Source organism: Staurois parvus, unplaced genomic scaffold (assembly GCF_062004578.1).
Source record: "Staurois parvus isolate SC_StPar_1 unplaced genomic scaffold, SC_StPar_1.0 ptg003148l, whole genome shotgun sequence".
Lineage (NCBI taxonomy): Eukaryota > Metazoa > Chordata > Amphibia > Anura > Ranidae > Staurois > Staurois parvus.
The window spans coordinates 133,188-156,236 of NW_028320944.1; the positions used below are offsets into that span (position 1 = coordinate 133,188).

The window sequence follows — 23,049 nt, forward strand, 5'->3', positions numbered from 1 at the left end:
GTGCGGTGGCACAGCGAGCGATGCGATGTCCGTGCGATTGCACAGCGAGGGATGCGATGTCCGTGCGGTTGCACAGCGAGGGATGCGATGTCCGTGCGATTGCACAGCGAGGGATGCGATGTCCGTGCGGTGGCACAGCGAGCGATGCGATGTCCGTGCGATTGCACAGCGAGGGATGCGATGTCCGTGCGGTTGCACAGCGAGGGATGCGATGTCCGTGCGGTGGCACAGCGAGCGATGCGATGTCTGTGCGATTGCACAGCGAGGGATGCGATGTCCGTGCGGTTGCGCAGCGAGGGATGCGATTTCCGTGCGGTTGCGCAGCGAGCGATGCGATGTCCGTGCGGTGGCACAGCGAGCGATGCGATGTCCGTGCGGTTGCGCAGCGAGCGATGCGATGTCCGTGCGGTGGCACAGCAAGCGATGCGATGTCCGTGCGGTGGCACAGCGAGGGATGCGATGTCCGTGCGGTTGCACAGCGAGGGATGCGATCTCCGTGCGGTGGCACAGCGAGCGATGCGATGTCCGTGCGATTGCACAGCGAGGGATGCGATGTCCGTGCGGTTGCACAGCGAGGGATGCGATGTCCGTGCGATTGCACAGCGAGGGATGCGATGTCCGTGCGGTTGCACAGTGAGGGATGCGATGTCCGTGCGGTTGCACAGTGAGGGATGCGATGTCCGTGCGGTTGCACAGTGAGGGATGCGATGTCCGTGCGGTTGCACAGCGAGGGATGCGATGTCCGTGCGGTGGCACAGCGAGCGATGCGATGTCCGTGCGATTGCACAGCGAGGGATGCGATGTCCGTGCGGTTGCACAACGAGCGATGCAATAAAACCAGGCAGCAGGATGTCGGTCTTGCATCAGAAAAAAGTCAAATCTGTAAAATGTGCACATAGTTTGCCACTTGTGCCCGACAGGCCGAATACACAGATTTATTCCTGCGTTGTATTCGATGATGAATCAATGGACCGCCACCAGTACATGGGGAGGATTCAGGAGCGGCGGTATTGTGCGGATATCTGACGTGTGTAAACTGCCCTCACATGCTATTGGCTGTCCTCTGGCATTCTTCCATAGAGTGCAGCATCTTCAGCCTCGCTGTTCTCTATCTGCGATTGTTACATTGTATCTCCACAAAAGAACATTGCAGGAACCCGCGCAAAATCGCACACTTTTCCTCAGTGCATCAAAACGTGCCGCCCTTGCGCAGATACGCTGCCAGGCCATTCATTCTTTTGCCTACGTTCACGCGTGTGTGTGTGTGTGTGTGTGTGTGTGTGTGTGTGTGTGTGTGTAACATGAGCAAAATCGGGGCGCTTTCCTGACACGCACAGAAACGTGCTGGACTTTAGCAGAAGCAGGGGCGGTCCTTGCACTGCAGGTCTTCAGGTACGGCTTCCTCTCCGGCAAAGGAGAACAGTGAGCAGCACAGCAGTGACATCACCAAATTTCTCTCTAAATCTGGTGAGACTGGCAGTCAGTGGTTCCCAAACTGCTGCCCAGGGGTCGGATGTGGCCCTTTGCTTGCTTTTATTTGACCCTTGGGGTACTATTCCATCCACTGATACCAACAGTTGGGCATGGTTCCTTCCAATGACACCAAAAATGGGCACAACTCCTTCCACTGACACCACCGATTGAGCATATATCATCCCACTGACACCATCGATGGGGCTTTATTCCTCCCACTGACACTAATGATGGGGCACTATTCCCTTTAATGACACCAACAGTGGGGCACTGTACCTACCATTGACACCAAGGAGGGGGCGTTGTTTACTTCGATACCAGGATTTTCTGCCCCCCCCCCCCCCAGAGTCTGAAGGGCCCTTTCTTTAGAAAGTTTGGAGACCCCCAGCTGTAGATAATCTCATACTGCAGCTAAACAGCTATGAGAAATGCGCTATCAGCAGTGCCTAGGCACAGGAAGTGCACGGATATCAGGCGTGCCAGGGCACAGGAAGTGCACGGATATCAGGCATGCCAGGGCACAGGAAGTGCACGGGTATCAGGCGTGCCAGGGCACAGGAAGTGCACGGGTATCAGGCGTGTCTAGGCACAGGAAGTGCACGGGTATCAGGCATGCCAGGGCACAGGAAGTGCACGGGTATCGGGCGTGCCTAGGCAGAGGAAGTGCACGGATATCAGGCGTGCCTAGGCACAGGAAGTGCACGGATATCGGGTGTGCCTAGGCAGAGGAAGTGCACGGATATCAGGCGTGCCTAGGCAGAGGAAGTGCACGGATATCGGGCGTGCCTAGGCAGAGGAAGTGCACGGATGTCGGGCGTGCCTAGGCAGAGGAAGTGCACGGATATCGGGCGTGCCTAGGCAGAGGAAGTGCACGGATATCGGGCGTGCCACAGGAAGTGCAGGGGTCTTTTAGCAGGAATTGAGGACAAAAGTACATTTTTCTGGGCACTGATTGGTCCTACTTACCATTTCTGGATGTTCTCTATCAGAAATCAGATCTTCACTTTCTGAGTTCAGCTCCAGTTGAGATGTTTGTTTTTATTTTTCGATCTCATGGATGTATTTCTCGGCGTGTCCTCGCGGTAACATTGTAATTATTGAATGATACATTTTGCGCTCGGCGGTGAAGGAGCGCCCCGGGCGGACGCTGTAGGGGTAGTCCGGGGTTGTGGATTCCTTCGGGGATTTTTTTTTTTTTAATTTTGCGAAACTTCAAAGTTTTGATAGATTTGTGGCCGGCGTCTGCCTCCCGCTCGCCGTCCGCCATGAAATAATGATGAGGAATCACCGCGAGTTGTGTCCCTCCTGTGAACCGCGTCCCTCGTGTGAACCGCGGCCGGCTCCTACATGGCTGGGTGTTGAAAAATAAATGATTCCGCGAGTCGAGGAGCGGGACGAAGAAAGCGCAGTTCCTGTTTTCTCAAAAAAAAATTCCTGTACATTTTGCAGTTTCACTTTCACCTCCATGCCTCCTCCTCACCCCGAATGGTGACTTCACTTTTACCTACAGGCCTCCTCACCCCGAATGGTGAATTCACTTTCACCTACAGCTTCCTTCTCACCCCGAGTGGTGACTTCACTTTCACCTACAGCTTCCTTCTCACCCCGAATGGTGACTTCACTTTCACCTACAGCTTCCTTCTCACCCCGAATGGTGACTTCACTTTCACCTAGAGGCCTCCTTCTCACCCCGAATGGTGACTTCACTTTCACCTAGAGGCCTCCTTCTCACCCCGAATGGTGACTTCACTTTCACCTAGAGGCCTCCTTCTCACCCCGAATGGTGACTTCACTTTCACCTACAGCTTCCTTCTCACCCCGAATGGTGACTTCACTTTCACCTAGAGGCCTTCTCACCCCGAATGGGGACTTCACTTTCACCTACAGCTTCCTTCTCACCCCGAATGGTGACTTCACTTTCACCTACAGCTTCCTTCTCACCCCGAGTGGTGACTTCACTTTCACCTACAGCTTCCTTCTCACCCCGAATGGTGACTTCACTTTCACCTACAGCTTCCTTCTCACCCCGAGTGGTGACTTCACTTTCACCTAGAGGCCTCCTTCTCACCCCGAATGGTGACTTCACTTTCACCTAGAGGCTTCCTTCTCACCCCGAATGGGGACTTCACTTTCACCTACAGCTTCCTTCTCACCCCGAGTGGTGACTTCACTTTCACCTAGAGGCCTTCTCACCCCGAATGGTGACTTCACTTTCACCTACAGCTTCCTTCTCACCCCGAGTGGTGACTTCACTTTCACCTAGAGGCCTTCTCACCCCGAATGGTGACTTCACTTTCACCCACAGGCCTTCTCACCCCGAATGGTGACTTCACTTTCACCCACAGGCCTTCTCACCCCGAATGGTGACTTGACTTTCACCTAGAGGCCTCCTTCTCACCCCGAATGGTGACTTCACTTTCACCTACAGCTTCCTTCTCACCCCGAATGGGGACTTCACTTTCACCTACAGCTTCCTTCTCACCCCGAATGGTGACTTCACTTTCACCTAGAGGCCTTCTCACCCCGAGTGGTGACTTCACTTTCACCCACAGGCCTTCTCACCCCGAATGGTGACTTCACTTTCACCTAGAGGCCTCCTTCTCACCCCCGAATGGTGACTTCACTTTCACCTAGAGGCCTCCTTCTCACCCCGAATGGTGACTTCACTTTCACCTACAGCTTCCTTCTCACCCCGAATGGGGACTTCACTTTCACCTACAGCTTCCTTCTCACCCCGAATGGTGACTTCACTTTCACCTACAGCTTCCTTCTCACCCCGAGTGGTGACTTCACTTTCACCTAGAGGCCTTCTCACCCCGAGTGGTGACTTCACTTTCACCCACAGGCCTTCTCACCCCGAATGGTGACTTCGCTTTCACCTAGAGGCCTCCTTCTCACCCCGAATGGTGACTTCACTTTCACCTACAGCTTCCTCCTCACCCCGAATGGTGACTTCATTTTCACCTAGAGGCTTCCTCCTCACCCCGAATGGTGACTTCGCTTTCACTTCCAGGCCTTCTCACCCCGAATGGTGACTTCATTTTCACCTACAGGTCTTCTCACCCTGAATAGCGACTGGACAGTGAACGGAGAAGCAGCATGTTGGTGAGCTCAGCTCTCTCCTCCTATCAGCATGGCCTTTAGCCTATGAGCGCTCCATCACAGCCGATTGGATGCTTCTGCTGCTTCTCCTTCCAGTCTAAGCTCTGCTTTACAGGGGCTGCATGAGGCTGATGTCGGGTAAATTTAGGTGTATGTGTTTACCCCCCCCCCCCATAATTATTTATTTGTTACTGCAACCAGCATATCAGTCGTAGGGGAGCGAGGTTCTGATGTTTCTCTGCTGCAGTTTCACCTTCATGTCCAAGTCTCCACCCCGCTCTGTGACTGGTCATCACTGGGTCTCTGGGCTTCTCTATGCAATGCAGGCAGGATGGCTGGTGGGAGGGGGCTGTACATGGCTTCCTGAAAATATCACATCCCCCCCTCCTCAGTACTCCTCTCAAGAGCCGTCAGTCCTGATGCAAGCAGTGGGAGGAGTTATGCAAATATAAAAACTCCTTGATGGGTGGGTGTCAGTCTGGATGAGTGGGCGGTCCTAGGGGGCTGTGTTTGCATAGGTAATGTCCACATGGGACTCCAAGCCTCCATGATTGCAAGAACTGCAATCCAATGAATGAAAGGGGCGAAACCAGCGACAGTTGGGCTGGGGAGGAAAGGAGTGGGGCCAGGACAGGCAGCTGTGCAGGAAAGGGGCGGGGGCTGGGGAGGAAAGGGGCTGGGCATCCTGGGAAGGAAAGGGGCAGGCCAGGGACAGTTGGGCTGGGGAAAAAAGGGGTGGGGCCAGGGACAGTTGGGCTGGGGAAGAAAGGGGTGGGGCCAGGGACAGTTGGGCTGGGGGAGGAAAGGGGCGGGGCTGGGGGAGGAAAGGGGCGGGGCTGGGGGAGGAAAGGGACGGGGCTGGGGGAGGAAAGGGACAGGACTGGGCATCCTAGGAAGGAAAGGGGTGGGGCCAGGGACAGTTGGGCTGGGGGAGGAAAGGGATGGGACTGGGCATCCTAGGAAGGAAAGGGGCAGGCCAGGGACAGTTGGGCTGGGGAAGAAAGGGGTGGGGCCAGGGACAGTTGGGCTGGGGGAGGAAAGGGGCGGGGCTGGGGGAGGAAAGGGACAGGACTGGGCATCCTAGGAAGGAAAGGGGTGGGGCCAGGGACAGTTGGGCTGGGGGAGGAAAGGGATGGGACTGGGCATCCTGGCAAGGAAATGGGCGGGTTCCGGCCTCCTAGGGAGGAAAGGGGCAGGGCCAGGGACAGTCCTGCTATCGAACTGCCTGATTGGCTAACAGTCTCCTCCTCGTGGTCTCACCAGATCCCATCTTTTTGTTTTTTTTGCAGAAAGATCTGAATTATTTGCAGCAATGGCTGGAGGCGTTTGTGACCAACTTCGAGAAGATCATCTCCGTTCACACCCTGGGAGCCCAGGAGGTGCGTTCCTCTGTCCATTCATCCATTCAGTGCTTTCCTCGTTGTGGAAGGTTCCGGTCGGCGTGCCCTGAGCTGGTTTTCTCCTGCCTGTCTGCGGTCTGCGCTGTGACTGCAGACAATGACAGAGAACATGCAAAGCATTTGCTCCCTCCTGTCTGAGGAAATGTCGATCCCCTCGCTGCCGCTGCACTCGTGTGCTCAGTGGAGATCGCAAACTGCGGAGCCATCAGCAGGGCTGCTGTTAGAAACCACGGGGCCCCAAATAGCCAACCTGACAGCTCCACCCCCCCCCCCCCCCAAAAAAAAAACAGTTTTCTATGCTTAAGTTATGAATGAACACAGTGAGCGATCAGTTCTGGTTGTTCACTGTGTTTGTTCAGGAAAGGAAAGGGGCTTGAAAATGTGACATTTACCGGACCCTTCCCCCGCTCTCCATCCTGAAGGATCCTATTGTGTGGCTGCAGCTGCCGCTGGGAAGGAGAGGGAAGCCGGTAGCACTGCGGGGGGCCTGGGCAGCAGGGGAAATGTATGGTGCAATTACTGGGACCGATCCCCTGTAGGGCTGTCCCTGCAGCAGCTGAAAGCCGGCTTCTTCTCTCCTCGCTCCCGATGGCTTTCAGCTGCTACAGGGAGAGCCATACAGGGCCCAGGCCAGCAGGGGGACCCAGGCAGCTGCATGAATCGGATGTGGGCAGGGAGGGTGATCACATGGCGGGCAATTGCTGGGACCGATCCCCTGTAGGGCTCTCCCTGTAGCAGCTGAAAGCCGGCTTCTTCTCTCCTCGCTCCCGATGGCTTTCAGCTGCTACAGGGAGAGCCATACAGGGCCCAGGCCAGCAGGGAGGCCAAAGCAGCTGAGTGAATCGGATGTGGGCAGGGGTGGTGATCGCATGGCGGGCAATTACTGGGACCGATCCCCTGTAGGGCTGTCCCTGTAGCAGCTGAAATCCGGCTTCTTCTCTCCTCCCTCCCGATGGCTTTCAGCTGCTGCAGGGAGAGCCCTACAGGGGATCGGTCCCCAGTAATTGCACCATACATTTCCCGTGCTGCCCAGGCCTCCCGCAGTGCTACCGCCTTCCCAGCGGCAGCTGCAGCCACACAATAGGATCCTTCAGGATGGAGAATGTGGGTGGGGTCCGGTAAATGTCACATTTTCAAGACCTTTCCTGAATGAACACCGTGAATGATCAGAACTGATCACTCACTGTGTCACCGCCTGTACGGGGCCCAGGCCAGCAGTGGGGCCTAGGCAGCTGGGTGAATCGGATGTGGGCAGGGAGGGTGATCACACAGCGGGCAATCACTGGAACCGATCCCCTGTAGGGCTCTCCCTGCAGCAGCTGAAAGCCGGCTTCTTCTCTCTTCCCTCCCGATGGCTTTCAGCTGCTACAGGGAGAGCCCTACAGGGGATCGGTTCCAGTAATTGCCCGCCGTGCGATCACCCTCCCTGCCTGATTCACCCAGCTGCCTGGGCCCCCCCTGCTGGCCAGGGCCCCATACAGGTGGTGGCCCCCCCATGCCGCCCATTTTGAAAACCAGAACACGCATTTAGGGGACCATCCACACATTGTAGTGACACTCTGCGACATGCATTTTTGCGTTTCAGTGCCAAGTGCGGTCCAAACGGCACCACACCTCGCCACGCGCAGTGCAGCGCACTCCCAGTCGTGCCGCATAGGCTATTTTCGGCCCATTGGGATGCGTTGCGCAGCCTCTTCAGGCTCCCTGTACACTTGTGCGACTTTTGATGCGGCTCTACACCCTCCGGCACCCAAGCTGCATCACAGAAGGAACCTTTTCAAAGTGACTGAGACTCTTAAGTCGCATAGATCCGAACGGGCGCCATTGAAAACGGTGGGGCTGCGACCTGTCATGTGACTTTGCGTTCGCACAAGTGTGAGCGGAGCCTGAAATGCACGGCAGCACGGATCCTTGGAGGGACCCCTGAATTCTTAGGGGCCCATTCACACTACTGCGTTGCGGCAATGTATGCGTCCCCGCAATGCAGCATAGAGGCTTTGGCGCAGCGCGGTGCCATTCCTTATGAATTGCAGCACAGGAAACGCGATTTTGGTGCAGTCGGCTGCCTTCATGAAACGCACCGCACGGGTGTGAGCAAGCCCTTACTTGTCCCCCGTCCTGGTCCTCCGCCATGGGTTCCCTCTGCTGGACACTGGAGCTTCCTGCTTCCAGCAGTTTGTCCTCTCCGGTGACTACACGAGTGCAGTGCAGCCGGTGCAGCTGTAGATGCAGACAGTGACTTGGTGGCTTTGTTTACGTTCAGCTGGAAAATGTAAATAGAGCCCCATGTGACCCGGGCCAGGCCAGATAGAAAGCAGAGGGCTTCATAAAGTTGACCCCGCCCCCCCTTCCCCATCCCCCGATCTGTGCTGTATTTAAAGGGCGAGCGCTGTCCTGTAGCGTGGAAAGTGATCCGTGTTCTTCCTTCTGTGCGTTTTATTTCTCCCTCCTCAGACCTGAAGATTCGTCCTCGGAGATCCCCGTCTTACCCCGCGATGTCCTCCAAGTCCTGAGCCAGCAGCTGGGTCACTGCGCCGAGGATTTAAAGGAGCACTCCACCCTGAACCAGGCACTCCTCCTCCTGAATTCTTCATCATCATCAGCAGGTGAGACGCCATCATTTTATTACTCTCGACATCGACCTTCATCGATTGGCCAGACTTCACTTGTATCTGTGGGCGGGCATTGTGCAGATCTCTGCCGCCGTGCCCGGCTTTTGGATGGTGATGTCATAGTGATGTCATAGTTCTTCCTGTGGCCCCAGAGGGATCCGTATCACATGACCAGCATCACTGCTGTCATTGCCCATGTTGAGGCTCCTGCACAGCTTCTTCCCTGGAGGTCTGTGTGACAACACGAAGTCTATCGATCGACTACTCATCAACCATGATGGGGTGCTATTCCTCCCACTGACACCAATGATGGGGCACTATTCCTCCCACTGACACCAATGATGGGACACTATTCCTCCCACTGACACCAATGATGGGGCACTATTCCTCCCACTGACACCAATGATGGGGCACTATTCCTCCCACTGACACCAATGATGGGGCACTATTCCTCCCACTGACACCAATGATGGGGCACTATTCCTCCCACTGACACCAATGATGGGGCACTATTCCTCCCACTGACACCAATGATGGGGCACTATTCCTCCCACTGACACCAATGATGGGGCACTATTCCTCCCACTGACACCAATGAAGGGACACTATTCCTCCCACTGACACCAATGAAGGGACACTATTCCTCCCACTGACACCAACGAAGGGGCACTATTCCTCCACTGACACCAACGATGGGCCACTATTCCCCCCACTGACACCAGTGATGGGGCACTATTCCTCCCACTGACACCAACGAAGGGGCACTATTCCTCCAACTGACACCAATGATGGGGCACTATTCCCCCCACTGACACCAATGATGGGGCACTATTCCCCCCACTGACACCAATGATGGGGCACTATTCCCCCCACTGACACCAATGATGGGGCACTATTCCCCCCACTGACACCAATGATGGGGCACTATTCCCCCCACTGACACCAATGATGGGGCACTATTCCTCCCACTGACACCAGTGATGGGGCACTATTCCTCCCACTGACACCAGTGATGGGGCACTATTCCTCCCACTGACACCAATGATGGGGCACTATTCCCCCCACTGACACCAATGATGGGGCACTATTCCTCCCACTGACACCAATGATGGGGCACTATTCCTCCCACTGACACCAGTGATGGGGCACTATTCCTCCCACTGACACCAGTGATGGGGCACTATTCCTCCCACTGACACCAGTGATGGGGCACTATTCCTCTCACTGACACCAGTGATGGGGCACTATTCCTCCCACTGACACCAGTGATGGGGCGCTATTCCTCCCACTGACACCAAAGATGGGGTGCTATTCCTCCCACTGACACCAATGATGGGGCACTATTCCTCCCACTGACACCAATGATGGGGCACTGTTCCTCCCACTGACACCAATGATGGGGCACTGTTCCTCCCACTGACACCAATGATGGGGCACTGTTCCTCCCACTGACACCAATGATGGGGCACTGTTCCTCCCACTGACACCAATGATGGGGCACTGTTCCTCCCACTGACACCAAAGATGGGGTGCTATTCCTCCCACTGACACCAATGATGGGGCACTGTTCCTCCCACTGACACCAATGATGGGGCACTATTCCTCCCACTGACACCAATGATGGGGCACTATTCCTCCCACTGACACCAATGATGGGGCACTGTTCCTCCCACTGACACCAATGATGGGGCACTGTTCCTCCCACTGACACCAATGATGGGGCACTGTTCCTCCCACTGACACCAATGATGGGGCACTATTCCTCCCACTGACACCAATGATCAGTGTATTCAGATATTACCTTGTAGTTGTAGCACTGACTGTGCTGTACAGACACTGTGCATAGAGCACAGCTTTGGGAGGGGCCTAGCAAGCCCCACCCACTACAGGAATACTACAGAAGGGGGCGGAGCTGAGACAGCACCCCCTCATCCCCCCTCATCCCCCCCCCCCCCCCCCGCACAAGCAGAGGGGGCAGCAGTGAGCTGCTCCACAGATCTGGAAGAAACGTGCAAAGATCTCTGATGAAGAAAAATGGGAAATTGTATCGAATACCTGGTGGAATTTTCCTTTCCTGGCGCCAATCCGCAGCAGAATACGTGTGATGGCGCGCCGCCATGTTGGCGCCAGGAAAAGTCATTTTTGTACGTTTTTACTAAATGTCAATATTTAGCGCTTATATGTTCATGTTGGCGCACCGAGATTCCAGGAAGAATGCAGTTTTGTTTTTTTTTTGTTGTTTTTTTTTTTTTTTTTCATTCCGTAAAATTATTTATTTATTTTTTCTTCATTCCATAAAATAACTTGTTTTTTGGGGGGGTTTTTTTTGTTTGTTTTTTTTTAATTCCATAAAGTAACTTTTTTTTGTTACAAATGTATACCAGGCTGCGTTGTTCTCCTCCTGCGGCCCCGAGGGGTTAATGGAGCGCCGAGGCGATGGTGGGCTGAATCTGCCTATAAATAGGACGGTTACATAATCACACCGGAGACGTTTGTGGGGGAGTCGGATGAGTTCCTCGCTGCTTGGGGGTCCGGACGCGGCAGTTGCCGTGGAAACCGGCCTCATCCTCGCAGCGTGGAGACGAGTGAAGACCACCGTGGTGTCACTAGGATGGCCGAAGAATTGTCAAATAAAAGGCTGGCTGGCGGGGGGGAGGGGGTTAGGATTTGGGGTGGGGGGGGGGGGGGTTAGGATTTGGGGGGGGGGGGGAGGGGGGTAGCAGATGTCTTCATGTAACAATGTAACTTTTTTTTTCCTCACCTGTCACCAGATCCTTTGTTTCCACAACATCCTTCCTGGAAGATTTTCTGTGTTTTATTCCGGTTATTTACCTGCTAGAGCCTCCCTGGTGTAGCCGTCCAATAGCCTGAGACTGCTGCTGGGAACCGCCATCGTGGATGTGATGTCAGCAGACTCGGTGGTGTCGTGTGACACCCTATAGCGTGGGCTCCCGACCTCCATGACTGAAAGAACTGAGATCCAATGGGGGGGGGGGGGGACTATGAGGCTGAAGAGGACAGGGCCAGATCAGTGATCTCCAACATGCGGACCTTGGACCAGATAGGGTAGTGTTCTTCCCACTGACACCAATGATGGGGCACTATTCCTCCACTGACACCAATGATGGGGCACTATTCCTCCCACTGGCACCAATGATGGGGCACTATTCCTCCCACTGACACCAATGATGGGGCACCATTCCTCCCACTGACACCAATGATGGGGCACTATTCCCCCCACTGACACCAATGATGGGGCACCATTCCTCCCACTGACACCAATGATGGGGCACCATTCCTCCCACTGACACCAATGATGGGGCACTATTCCTCCCACTGACACCAATGATGGGGCACTATTCCCCCCACTGACACCAATGATGGGGCACTATTCCTCCCACTGACACCAATGATGGGGCACTATTCCTCCCACTGACACCAATGATGGGGCACTATTCCTCCCACTGACACCAATGATGGGGCACTATTCCTTCCACTGACACCAATGATGGGGCACTATTCCTCCCACTGATACCAATGATGGGGCACTATTCCTCCCCCTGACACCAATGACGGGGCACTATTCCTCCCACTGACACCAATGATGGGGCACTATTCCTCCCACTGATACCAATGATGGGGGCACTATTCCTCCCCCTGACACCAATGATGGGACGCTATTCCTCCCACTGACACCAATGATGGGACACTATTCCTCCCACTGACACCAATGATGGGGCACTATTCCTCCCACTGACACCAATGATGGGACACTATTCCTCCCACTGACACCAATGATGGGGCACTATTCCTCCCACTGATACCAATGATGAGGCACTATTCCTCCCACTGACACCAGTGATGGGGCACTATTCCTCCCCCTGACACCAATGATGAGGCACTATTCCTCCCACTGATACCAATGATGGGGCACTATTCCTCCCACTGACACCAGTGATGGGGCACTATTCCTCCCACTGACACCAATGATGGGACACTATTCCTCCCACTGACACCAGTGATGGGGCACTATTCCTCCCACTGACACCAATGATGGGACACTATTCCTCCCACTGACACCAGTGATGGGGTACTATTCCTCCCACTGACACCAGTGATGGGGTACTATTCCTCCCACTGACACCAGTGATGGGGCACTATTCCTCCCACTGACACCAATGATGGGGCACTATTCCTCCCACTGATACCAATGATGAGGCACTATTCCTCCCACTGACACCAGTGATGGGGTACTATTCCTCCCACTGACACCAGTGATGGGGCACTATTCCTCCCACTGACACCAGTGATGGGGCACTATTCCTCCCACTGACACCAGTGATGAGGCACTATTCCTCCCACTGACACCAGTGATAGGGCACTATTCCTCCCACTGACACCAGTGATGGGGTACTATTCCTCCCACTGACACCAGTGATAGGGCACTATTCCTCCCACTGACACCAGTGATGGGGCACTATTCCTCCCACTGACACCAATGATGGGGCACTATTCCTCCCACTGATACCAATGATGGGGCACTATTCCTCCCACTGACACCAGTGATGGGGCACTATTCCTCCCATTGACACCAGTGATGGGGCACTATTCCTCCCACTGACACCAAGGATGGGACACCTGTGTAAGACAGGAGGGGAGGCCGGTGTCACATCGCCTAGCACGACTTTTTTTTTTTTTTCTTTTGTTTCATTTCTTTTACACCTTATTACGCCTCTTTTGATGAGCTTTTCATTCACCTGATCATATTCCTGACTCAGATCTGAGAGGCCCCCAGATTGGTGATTTCGGGGGAAATGATGAATTGGGTTCAGAATAGGTTTGGAAATTCCCGTTTCTGGCAGTTGGTGCCGCGTTCAGTCCCCGTGGAAAGTCCCCATTTATAAATATCGTTTTGTTTCCTGGAAATTTGATTCATTTAAATAATATTAGAAGCTGTGCGTCCAAACATGCTGGAGAAGAAACCCCCCAACCCCCGCCTGTAAGATCCCCCCCCCCCCCCCCCGATACAGTGCAATGGGCAAAAGATAGATATATATACACCCAAGAAGGAAAATGTCCTGTTGGCCTAAATTGGACATTACTGGTCCTAAGATGTGACTGCGTCGTGTTTTTTTACCTGGTGATCCTGCCAGTAACATGATTTGCGTCCACCTTCCTTCCCAGACCCGGTGACCTTCGCTTCATCGAGGTCTAGAATGGCTCTTCTCCACGCTGCGCATGCGTGCCGCGGCCCCATTCATTCCTTTTGGATATGCCGAACTCTGAGGGACCACTGGAGGCCACCATGGATGTGGCGCCATTCCTCCCACTGACACCATGGATGTGGCGCCATTCCTCCCACTGACACCATGGATGTGGCGCCATTCCTCCCACTGACACCATGGATGTGGCGCCATTCCTCCCACTGACACCATGGATGTGGCGCCATTCCTCCCACTGACACCATGGATGTGGCGCCATTCCTCCCACTGACACCATGGATGTGGCGCCATTCCTCCCACTGACACCATGGATGTGGCGCATTCATAGGAATGATTGAGGCTGTGCCTGTGAAGTATGAATAGGGCCATCATGGGTCCCTGGAGAAAGTAAAGCACTGGGGCCCCTACCAGCCTGCATCAGATGTTCCCATCGTAGCTCCCCCTTAGATCGGGTGTCCCCCATCACAGAGTCCCCACCCGCTAGGTGTCCCCCATCACAGAGTCCCCACCCGCTAGGTGTCCCCCATCACAGAGTCCCCACCCGCTAGGTGTCCCCCATCACAGAGTCCCCACCCGCTAGGGGTCCCCCATCACAGTGCCCCCCCATATCGGGTTTCCCCCCTATATCGGGTTTCCCCCCTATATCGGGTTTCCCCATCACAGTGGTCCCCCTATATCAGGTGTCCCCCCTATATCGGGTGTCCCCATCACAGTACCCCCCATACATCGGGTGTCCCCATCACAGTACCCCCCATACATCGGGTGTCCCCGTCAGTGTCCCCCTATATCGGGTGTCCCCATACATCAGGTGTCCCCATCACAGTGCCCATATACATCAGGTGTCCCCATCACAATGTCCCCATACATCAGGTGTCCCCATCACAGTGCCCATATACATCAGGTGTCCCCATCACAATGTCCCCCTATATCAGGTGTCCCCCTATATCAGGTGTCCCCATACATCAGATGTTCCTATAACAGTGTCCCCATCCATACATCAGGTGTCCCCATCACTGTGCCCATATACATCAGGTGTCCCCATCACAGTGCCCATATACATCAGTTGTCCCCATCAGTGTCCCCCTATATCAGGTGTCCCCATCACAGTGTCCCCCTATATCAGGTGTCCCCATACATCAGGATCCCCTATCACAGTGCCCCTTACAGTCAGAGCTGTGCCCGCAGTGAACAGGATCCCGGTGTGTCGGTGACCTTTCCCGTTCGAACATCTTCGGTTTCCAGCCATTCTCAGGAGCGCGTGCGTTGGGAATATTGTGCTTGGATTTTTAATAGACAAGGAGCATGCTGAGAGGAGGAGAGAGCAGAGTGGGGAAAAAAAGAACTCCTCAATTTGCCGCTTCTCCTTTCACTGCCCAGTCTCAAGCTTAGGGGTGGGTCCATGACAACCTGGGCTCAGAGGAAGTAGTGAGTGGGTCCATGACAGCCTGGGCTCAGGAAGTAGTGGGTGGGTCCATGACAGCCTGGGCTCAGAGGAAGTAGTGGGTCGGTCTATGACAGCCTGGGCTCAGAGGAAGTAGTGGATGGGTCCATGACTGCCTGGGCTCAGAGGAAGTAGTGGATGGGTCCATGACAGCCTTGGCTCAGAGGAAGTAGTGAGTGGGTCCATGACAGCCTGGGCTCAGAGGAAGTAGTGAGTGGGTCCATGACAGCCTGGGCTCAGAGGAAGTAGTGGGTGGGTCCATGACAGCCTGGGCTCAGAGGAAGTAGCCGAATGATGCTTTCAGCCTGGAAGAGTGAGCATGCACCATACGGCTCGGTGCAGCACAATTTTTGAAAAGGGGTCCGGGGCCCCTTTCCTGAGCTTGTCGCTCAAAAGCGAATGGGCTGCCCTACAGACGATTCACGGGAACACTTACCCCCCTCATGGTATGAATGGTCACCCATGGCTGTGTCTATGGCCACCTACCTGGGGTAGTCCTCCATGACTGACCTGGTCCTTGTCCATCTTGCAGGAATCTGGAGAATGTAGAGAAGGAGAAGACGCCAGTTTTCGTCAGCGAGGTGATCCGTCTTCTGACCGCGTCTGCTATAAAGGTGAGCCCCTCCCATCCGCTCGCTGCACCAATGAGAGACGACCAGTCCTATAGGGAAGCGCCCCATTGGCCCGCAGATGAACACCTTCTGAAATCACCATCTGGCTGCCTGTCCTGAAACAAGCCGGTCAGATCCTGATCCGGTACGGCTTTGGACCACTCCACAATGATCCCATGGGGTCATTTGTGGGTGGAAAGTCCTCACAGAAGGGAAAGTCCCTGACTCCTTCATAACCTCCCCCCCCCAAAAAATACCTGCTGCACCGAAATCCATGGTGCTGTGCTGTGGCACCATGCGGTTTGGTCTGTGCGTTTGTAGATGCACGGGGGTTCCGTTCACGATTAGGCTAGGTTCAGACCTTTGCATGATGGGAATGTGCGCAAAATTCCCAAACGCGTTGCATGAATTGTTAGTGGCGCCACCGCGTGTCTGCAAGCATGTGCGCCGTACCGCGGTTTTGGAAAAGAACCAATGAATTCTTTTCCACGTTCCTCACGTGTAGGGCAACTCAATGCGATTAATAGGCTGCCCTCTAGGGGAAGGCGAGAGAAATGCGTGGAAATGCGCCGGCACCTGTAGGCACGAAGCAAGCCTTAACCCCTTCCAGTCCGGACACCCCCCCCCCCTCTTCATGTTTGGACACTTCCCCCCCCCCCCTTCCAGTCCAGACACTTCCCCCCCCTTCCAGTCCGGACACTTTCCCCCCTTCCAGTCCAGACACTTTCCCCCCCTTCCAGTCCGGACACTTTCCCCCCCTTCCAGTCCGGACACTTTCCCCCCCTTCCAGTCCGGACACTTTCCCCCCCCCCAGTCCGGACACTTTTCCCCCCCCCCCCTTCCAGTCCGGACACTTTCCCCCCCCCCTTCCAGTCCGGACACTTTCCCCCCCCCCTTCCAGTCCGGACACTTTCCCCCCCCCCCTTCCAGTCCGGACACTTCCCCCCCCCCCTTCCAGTCCGGACACTTCCCCCCCCCTTCCAGTCCGGACACTTTCCCCCCCCCCCTTCCAGTCCGGACACTTTCCCCCCCCCCCTTCCAGTCCGGACACTTTCCCCCCCCCCTTCCAGTCCGGACACTTTCCCCCCCCCCTTCCAGTCCGGACACTTTCCCCCCCCCCTTCCAGTCCGGACACTTTCCCCCCCCCCCTTCCAGTCCGGACACTTTCCCCCCCTTTCAGTCCGGACACTTTCCCCCCTTCCAGTCCGGACACTTTCCCCCCCTTCCAGTCCGGACACTTTCCCCCCCTTCCAGTCCGGACACTTTCCCCCCCTTCCAGTCCGGACACTTTCCCCCCCTTCCAGTCCGGACACTTTCCCCCCCTTCCAGTCCGGACACTTTCCCCCCCTTCCAGTCCGGACACTTCCCCCCCCCCCCTTCCAGTCCGGACACTCCCCCCCCTCTTCATGTCTGGACACTTTCCCCCCCTTCCAGTCCGGACACTTTCCCCCCCTTCCAGTCCGGACACTTTCCCCCCCTTCCAGTCCGGACACTTTCCCCCCCTTCCAGTCCGGAAACTTTCCCCCCCTTCCAGTCCGGACACTTTCCCCCCCTTCCAGTCCGGACACTTTCCCCCCCTTCCAGTCCGGACACTTTCCCCCCCTTCCAGTCCGGACACTTTCCCCCCCTTCCAGTCCGAACACTTTCCCCCCCTTCCAGTCCGGACACTTTCCCCCCCTTCCAGTCCGGACACTTTCCCCCCCTTCCAGTCCGGACACTTTCCCCCCCTTCCAGTCCGGACACTTTCCCCCCCTTCCAGTCCGGACACTTCCCCCCCCCCTTCCAGTCTGGACACTTCCCCCCCCCCCTTCCAGTCTGGTCACTTCCCCCCCCCTTCCAGTCCGGACACTCCCCCCCCCTCTTCATGTCTGGACACTTTCCCCCCCTTCCAGTCCGGACACTTTCCCCCCCTTCCAGTCCGGACACTTTCCCCCCCTTCCAGTCCGGACACTTTCCCCCCCTTCCAGTCCGGACACTTTCCCCCCCTTCCAGTCCGGACACCCCCCCCCCCCTTCCAGTCTGGACACTTCCCCCCCCCCTTCCAGTCTGGTCACTTCCCCCCCCTTCCAGTCCGGACACTCCCCCCCCCTCTTCATGTCTGGACACTTTCCCCCCCTTCCAGTCCGGACACTTTCCCCCCTTCCAGTCCGGACACTTTCCCCCCCTTCCAGTCCGGACACTTTCCCCCCCTTCCAGTCCGGACACTTTCCCCCCCTTCCAGTCCGGACACTTTCCCCCCCTTCCAGTCCGGACACTTTCCCCCCCTTCCAGTCCGGACACTTCCCCCCCCCCCCTTCCAGTCCGGACACTCCCCCCCCCCTCTTCATGTCTGGACACTTTCCCCCCCTTCCAGTCCGGACACTTTCCCCCCCTTCCAGTCCGGACACTTTCCCCCCCCCCCTTCCAGTCCGGACACTTTCCCCCCCCCCCCTTCCAGTCCGGACACTTTCCCCCCCCCCTTCCAGTCCGGACACTTTCCCCCCCCCCTTCCAGTCCGGACACTTTCCCCCCCCCCCTTCCAGTCCGGACACTTTCCCCCCCCCCCTTCCAGTCCGGACACTTTCCCCCCCCCCCCCTTCCAGTCCGGACACTCCCCCCCCTCTTCATGTCCGGACACTTTCCCCCCCTTCCAGTCCGGACACTTTCCCCCCCTTCCAGTCCGGACACTTTCCCCCCCTTCCAGTCCGGACACTTTCCCCCCCTTCCAGTCCGGACACTTTCCCCCCCTTCCAGTCCGGACACTTTCCCCCCCTTCCAGTCCGGACACTTTCTCCCCCCTTCCAGTCCGGACACTCCCCCCCCCCTCTTCATGTCTGGACACTTTCCCCCCCTTCCAGTCCGGACACTTTCCCCCCCTTCCAGTCCGGACACTTTCCCCCCCTTCCAGTCCGGACACTTTCCCCCCCTTCCAGTCCGGACACTTTCCCCCCCTTCCAGTCCGGACACTTTCCCCCCCTTCCAGTCCGGACACTCCCCCCCCTCCCCCCTTCCAGTCCGGACACTTCCCCCCCCCCCCCCCCCTTCCAGTCCGGACACTTTCCCCCCCCCTTCCAGTCCGGACACTTCCCCCCCCCCCTTCCAGTCCGGACACTTCCCCCCCCCCCCTTCCAGTCCGGACACTTCCCCCCCCCCCCTTCCAGTCCGGACACTTTCCCCCCCCCCCTTCCAGTCCGGACACTTTCCCCCCCCCCCCCCTTCCAGTCCGGACACTTCCCCCCCCTTCCAGTCCGGACACTTTCCCCTCCCCCTTCCAGTCCGGACACTTTCCCCCCCCCCCCCTTCCAGTCTGGACACTCCCCCCCCCCCCCCCTTCCAGTCCGGACTCTCCCCCCCCCCCCCCCCCCCTTCCAGTCCAGGCCAATTTTCAGCTTTCAGCGCTATCACACTTTGAATGACAATTGCACGGTCATGCAAACACTGTACCCATATGAAATGTTTTGCATTTTTTTGAGACAGATAAAGCTTTATTTTGGGGGTATTTATTCACCGCTGGGATTTATATTTTTTTTTTGATATATAAATGAAAAAGTCCAAAAATTTTGAAAAAAGTGTTTTTCTTATAAAATTTTGCAATTAAATAATATTTCATCATAAATCTCAGCCAAAATGTATTCCGTTATCTTTTAGTAAAAAAAAAATAACCCAAATTAATTTATAACCAAAATTATAATTTAAACATTTTTTTTACATCTTTATGTATTTTTAATTGTTTTTTTGTTTTTTTTTTTTTCTTTACATACTATCACCCTAGCAGTACAGTCACCATGGTGACACTGTACTACTTGTGGGGGGTGATAAAGATTTTTTTTTTTTTGTACACCGATTGCTTTTACACCCATAAAGGCTGTAAAAGCAATCATTTCTCCTTCTCTCTGTCTGCATTCTTGCAGTCATTGAGAACTACTGTGTGAGCTGTGATTGGTCACAGCTTGTCACATGGTACAAGGCTGTTGTGAATAGCCCTGTACCATGTGATCTTTGTGATCATTCACAGATTTCACACGTAGTAAGCAATGATGTCAGAAGTGACATCTTGCTTACTACTCTGCATGTGATCACTGATTGGCCAATCAGTGATCACATGATCGGAACCTCACACAGAGGTCCCGTCCGACGATCGGTGTTCGGAGGACACAGCGGGCACCAGATTGCAGTGCTGCGCACTCCCAGGGAGCGTGCACAGCTTGAAAATGCGTGTGCCGTTTATGAACGTCAACCCGCCCCTGCACTGCCACCGTCCTGCCGTTTATAAACAGCGGCCGGACAAGAAGTGGTTAATGGCACGCTAAAGCACAGGATGTTTCAGAAAGCAATGCGATTTTTTGTGCACTTTCCCAGCATACAAAGGTCTGAGCCTAGCCTGAGAGCTGCGAATATGGAGCGTAAATAAAAAAAAAATGATCAGCTTAATTATTTACCCGTTATTGACAAAAAGAGTAATCCGCGCTGCGGGGCTGTGTGAGCGCGCTGCGAGGCTGTGTGAGCGCGCTGCGGGGCTGTGTGAGCGCGCTGCGGGGCTGTGTGAGCGCGCTGCGGGGCTGTGTGAGCGCGCTGCGGGGCTGTGTGAGCGCGCTGCGGGGCTGTGTGAGCGCGCTGCGGGGCTGTGTGAGCGCGCTGCGGGGCTGTGTGAGCTCTCTGCGGGGCTGTGTGAGCGCTCTGCGGGGCTGTGTGAGCGCGCTGCGGGGCTGTGTGAGCGCGCTGCGGGGCTGTGTGAGCGCGCTGCGGGGCTGTGTGAGCGCGCTGCGGGGCTTGTGTGAGCGCGCTGCGGGGCTGTGTGAGCGCTCTGCGGGGCTGTGTGAGTGTGCTGCGGGGCTGTACGAGCGCGCTGCGGGGCTGTGGGAGCGCTCTGCGGGGCTGTGTGAGCGCGCTGCGGGGCTGTGTGAGCGCGCTGCGGGGCTGTGTGAGCGCGCTGCGGGGCTGTGTGAGCGCGCTGCGGGGCTGTGTGAGCGCGCTGCGGGGCTGTGTGAGCACGCTGCGGGGCTGTGTGAGCGCGCTGCGGGGCTGTTCGAGCGCGCTGCGGGGCTGTTCGAGCGCGCTGCGGGGCTGTTCGAGCGCGCTGCGGGGCTGTGTCCGTTGCGATTAAGTCTTCTTTTTTGTAGTTGAAAAGCCCAGCAGATGAGGACCACGAGGAGCTGTGGTCCCTGACGGAGAAGGTCACCATCTACGCGCTGCACCTGTGCGAATGTCTCTTCGATCCCTACCAGACGTGGCGCAGACAGCTCGGAGGGTACGGAGTCAAGTGAAATATGACTTTTTTTTTTCCCCTAAACATTTTTTTACGGTCCCTAAAGTTTCCATTCTAGAGTCTCAAACACATACAATTAATGATCCGCAATACAGATGATCTACAGTCCCTACAACATCTGATCTATGGTCCCTAAAATATCCAATCTAGAGGCCCTCGGGCGCCGCGTTTGGACTGCCCTCGGGCGCCGCGTTTGGACTGCCCTCGGGCGCCGCGTTTGGACTGCCCTCGGGCGCCGCGTTTGGACTGCCCTCGGGCGCCGCGTTTGGACTGCCCTCGGGCGCCGCGTTTGGACTGCCCTCGGGCGCCGCGTTTGGACTGCCCTCGGGCGCCGCGTTTTTGAGTCCCCTCACGCATCCCCTTTTATTGCCCCTCAGACACTGCATTTTGTTGCCCCTCGAGCGTCCCCTTTTGTTGCCCCTCGAGCGTCCCCTTTTGTTGCCCCTCGAGCGTCCCCTTTTGTTGCCCCTCGAGCGTCCCCTTTTGTTGCCCCTCGAGAGTCCCCTTTTGTGGCCCCTCGAGCGTCCCCCTTTTGTGGCCCCTCGAGCGTCCCCTTTTGTGGCCCCTCGAGCGTCCCCTTTTGTTGCCCCTCGAGCGTCCCCTTTTGTTGCCCCTCGAGAGTCCCCTTTTGTTGCCCCTCGAGCGTCCCCTTTTGTGGCCCCTCGAGCGTCCCCTTTTGTGGCCCCTCGAGCGTCCCCCTTTTGTGGCCCATCGAGCGTCCCCTTTTGTGGCCCATCGAGCGTCCCCTTTTGTGGTCCCTCAAGAGTCCCCTTGTGTGGCCCCTCGAGCGTCCCCTTTTGTGGCCCCTCCAGCGTCCCCTTTTGTGGCCCCTCGAGCGTCCCCTTTTGTTGCCCCTCGAGCGTCCCCTTTTGTGGCCCCTCGAGCGTCCCCTTTTGTTGCCCCTCGAGCGTCCCCTTTTGTGGCCCCTCGAGCGTCCCCTTTTGTGGCCCCTCGAGCGTCCCCTTTTGTTGCCCCTCGAGCGTCCCCTTTTGTTGCCCCTCGAGCGTCCCCTTTTGTTGCCCCTCGAGAGTCCCCTTTTGTTGCCCCTCGAGCGTCCCCTTTTGTTGCCCCTCGAGCGTCCCCTTTTGTGGCCCCTCGAGCGTCCCCTTTTGTGGCCCCTCGAGCGTCCCCTTTTGTGGTCCCTCGAGCGTCCCCTTTTGTTGCCCCTCGAGCGTCCCCTTTTGTTGCCCCTCCAGCGTCCCCTTTTGTTGCCCCTCGAGCGTCCCCTTTTGTTGCCCCTCGAGCGTCCCCTTTTGTTGCCCCTCGAGCGTCCCCTTTTGTTGCCCCTCGAGCGTCCCCTTTTGTGGCCCCTCGAGCGTCCCCTTTTGTGGCCCCTCGAGCGTCCCCTTTTGTGGCCCCTCGAGCGTCCCCTTTTGTTGCCCCTCGAGCGTCCCCTTTTGTTGCCCCTCGAGCGTCCCCTATTGCTGTCCCTCAGACACCCCCTTTTGTTGCCCCCCATGCATCCCCTATTGTTGCCCCTCAAGCGTCCCCTTTTGTTGTCCATCTTCAATCTTTTATACTTCCCACCTTCAGTCCTTAATATCATATCTATAATCTGGAGTGACACCAGATCCCCCCCCCCCACCATTCACTGTAACCTTCTTCTGTTTTCTGCTCTTCAGGGAAATTGTAAGTGCAAAAGAAAAGAGTAAATACAAGTTTTCCCCGGCCGCCCTGCCCCCGGAATTCTGCACCTTCTTCCAAGGTAACCAGCGCCAAGCTACCCAATCGTAAGCTCCGCTACATTCCTGTCTGGGCGTGGCAGCGAGTGACGCCCTGAAGTTCTTTTAAAAAGTCAGAATTGCATAAGCATATGTAGGCCGAATGTAATTACTTTTTGTTAGATTCTATATTTCTGATATTTCTCCTGGGGGGTCTAATGTGTCTTTATTGGCCCTTCTGACCCTTGTACATTCGCCGTGCTCGGTGTCCAGATCTCTCTC

General features: G+C 56.1%; 1 long non-coding RNA gene across 1 annotated transcript; it reads left to right on the top strand.

The window, feature by feature from the left end:
- Positions 1–8,433: 8,433 nt before the first annotated feature.
- On the top strand, positions 8,434–22,811 carry LOC149428541 (uncharacterized). Its single transcript, XR_016310717.1, has 4 exons — positions 8,434–8,581; positions 15,783–15,864; positions 20,961–21,088; positions 22,729–22,811. It is a non-coding gene; the product is annotated as an uncharacterized LOC149428541 (long non-coding RNA).
- Positions 22,812–23,049: the final 238 nt, after the last annotated feature.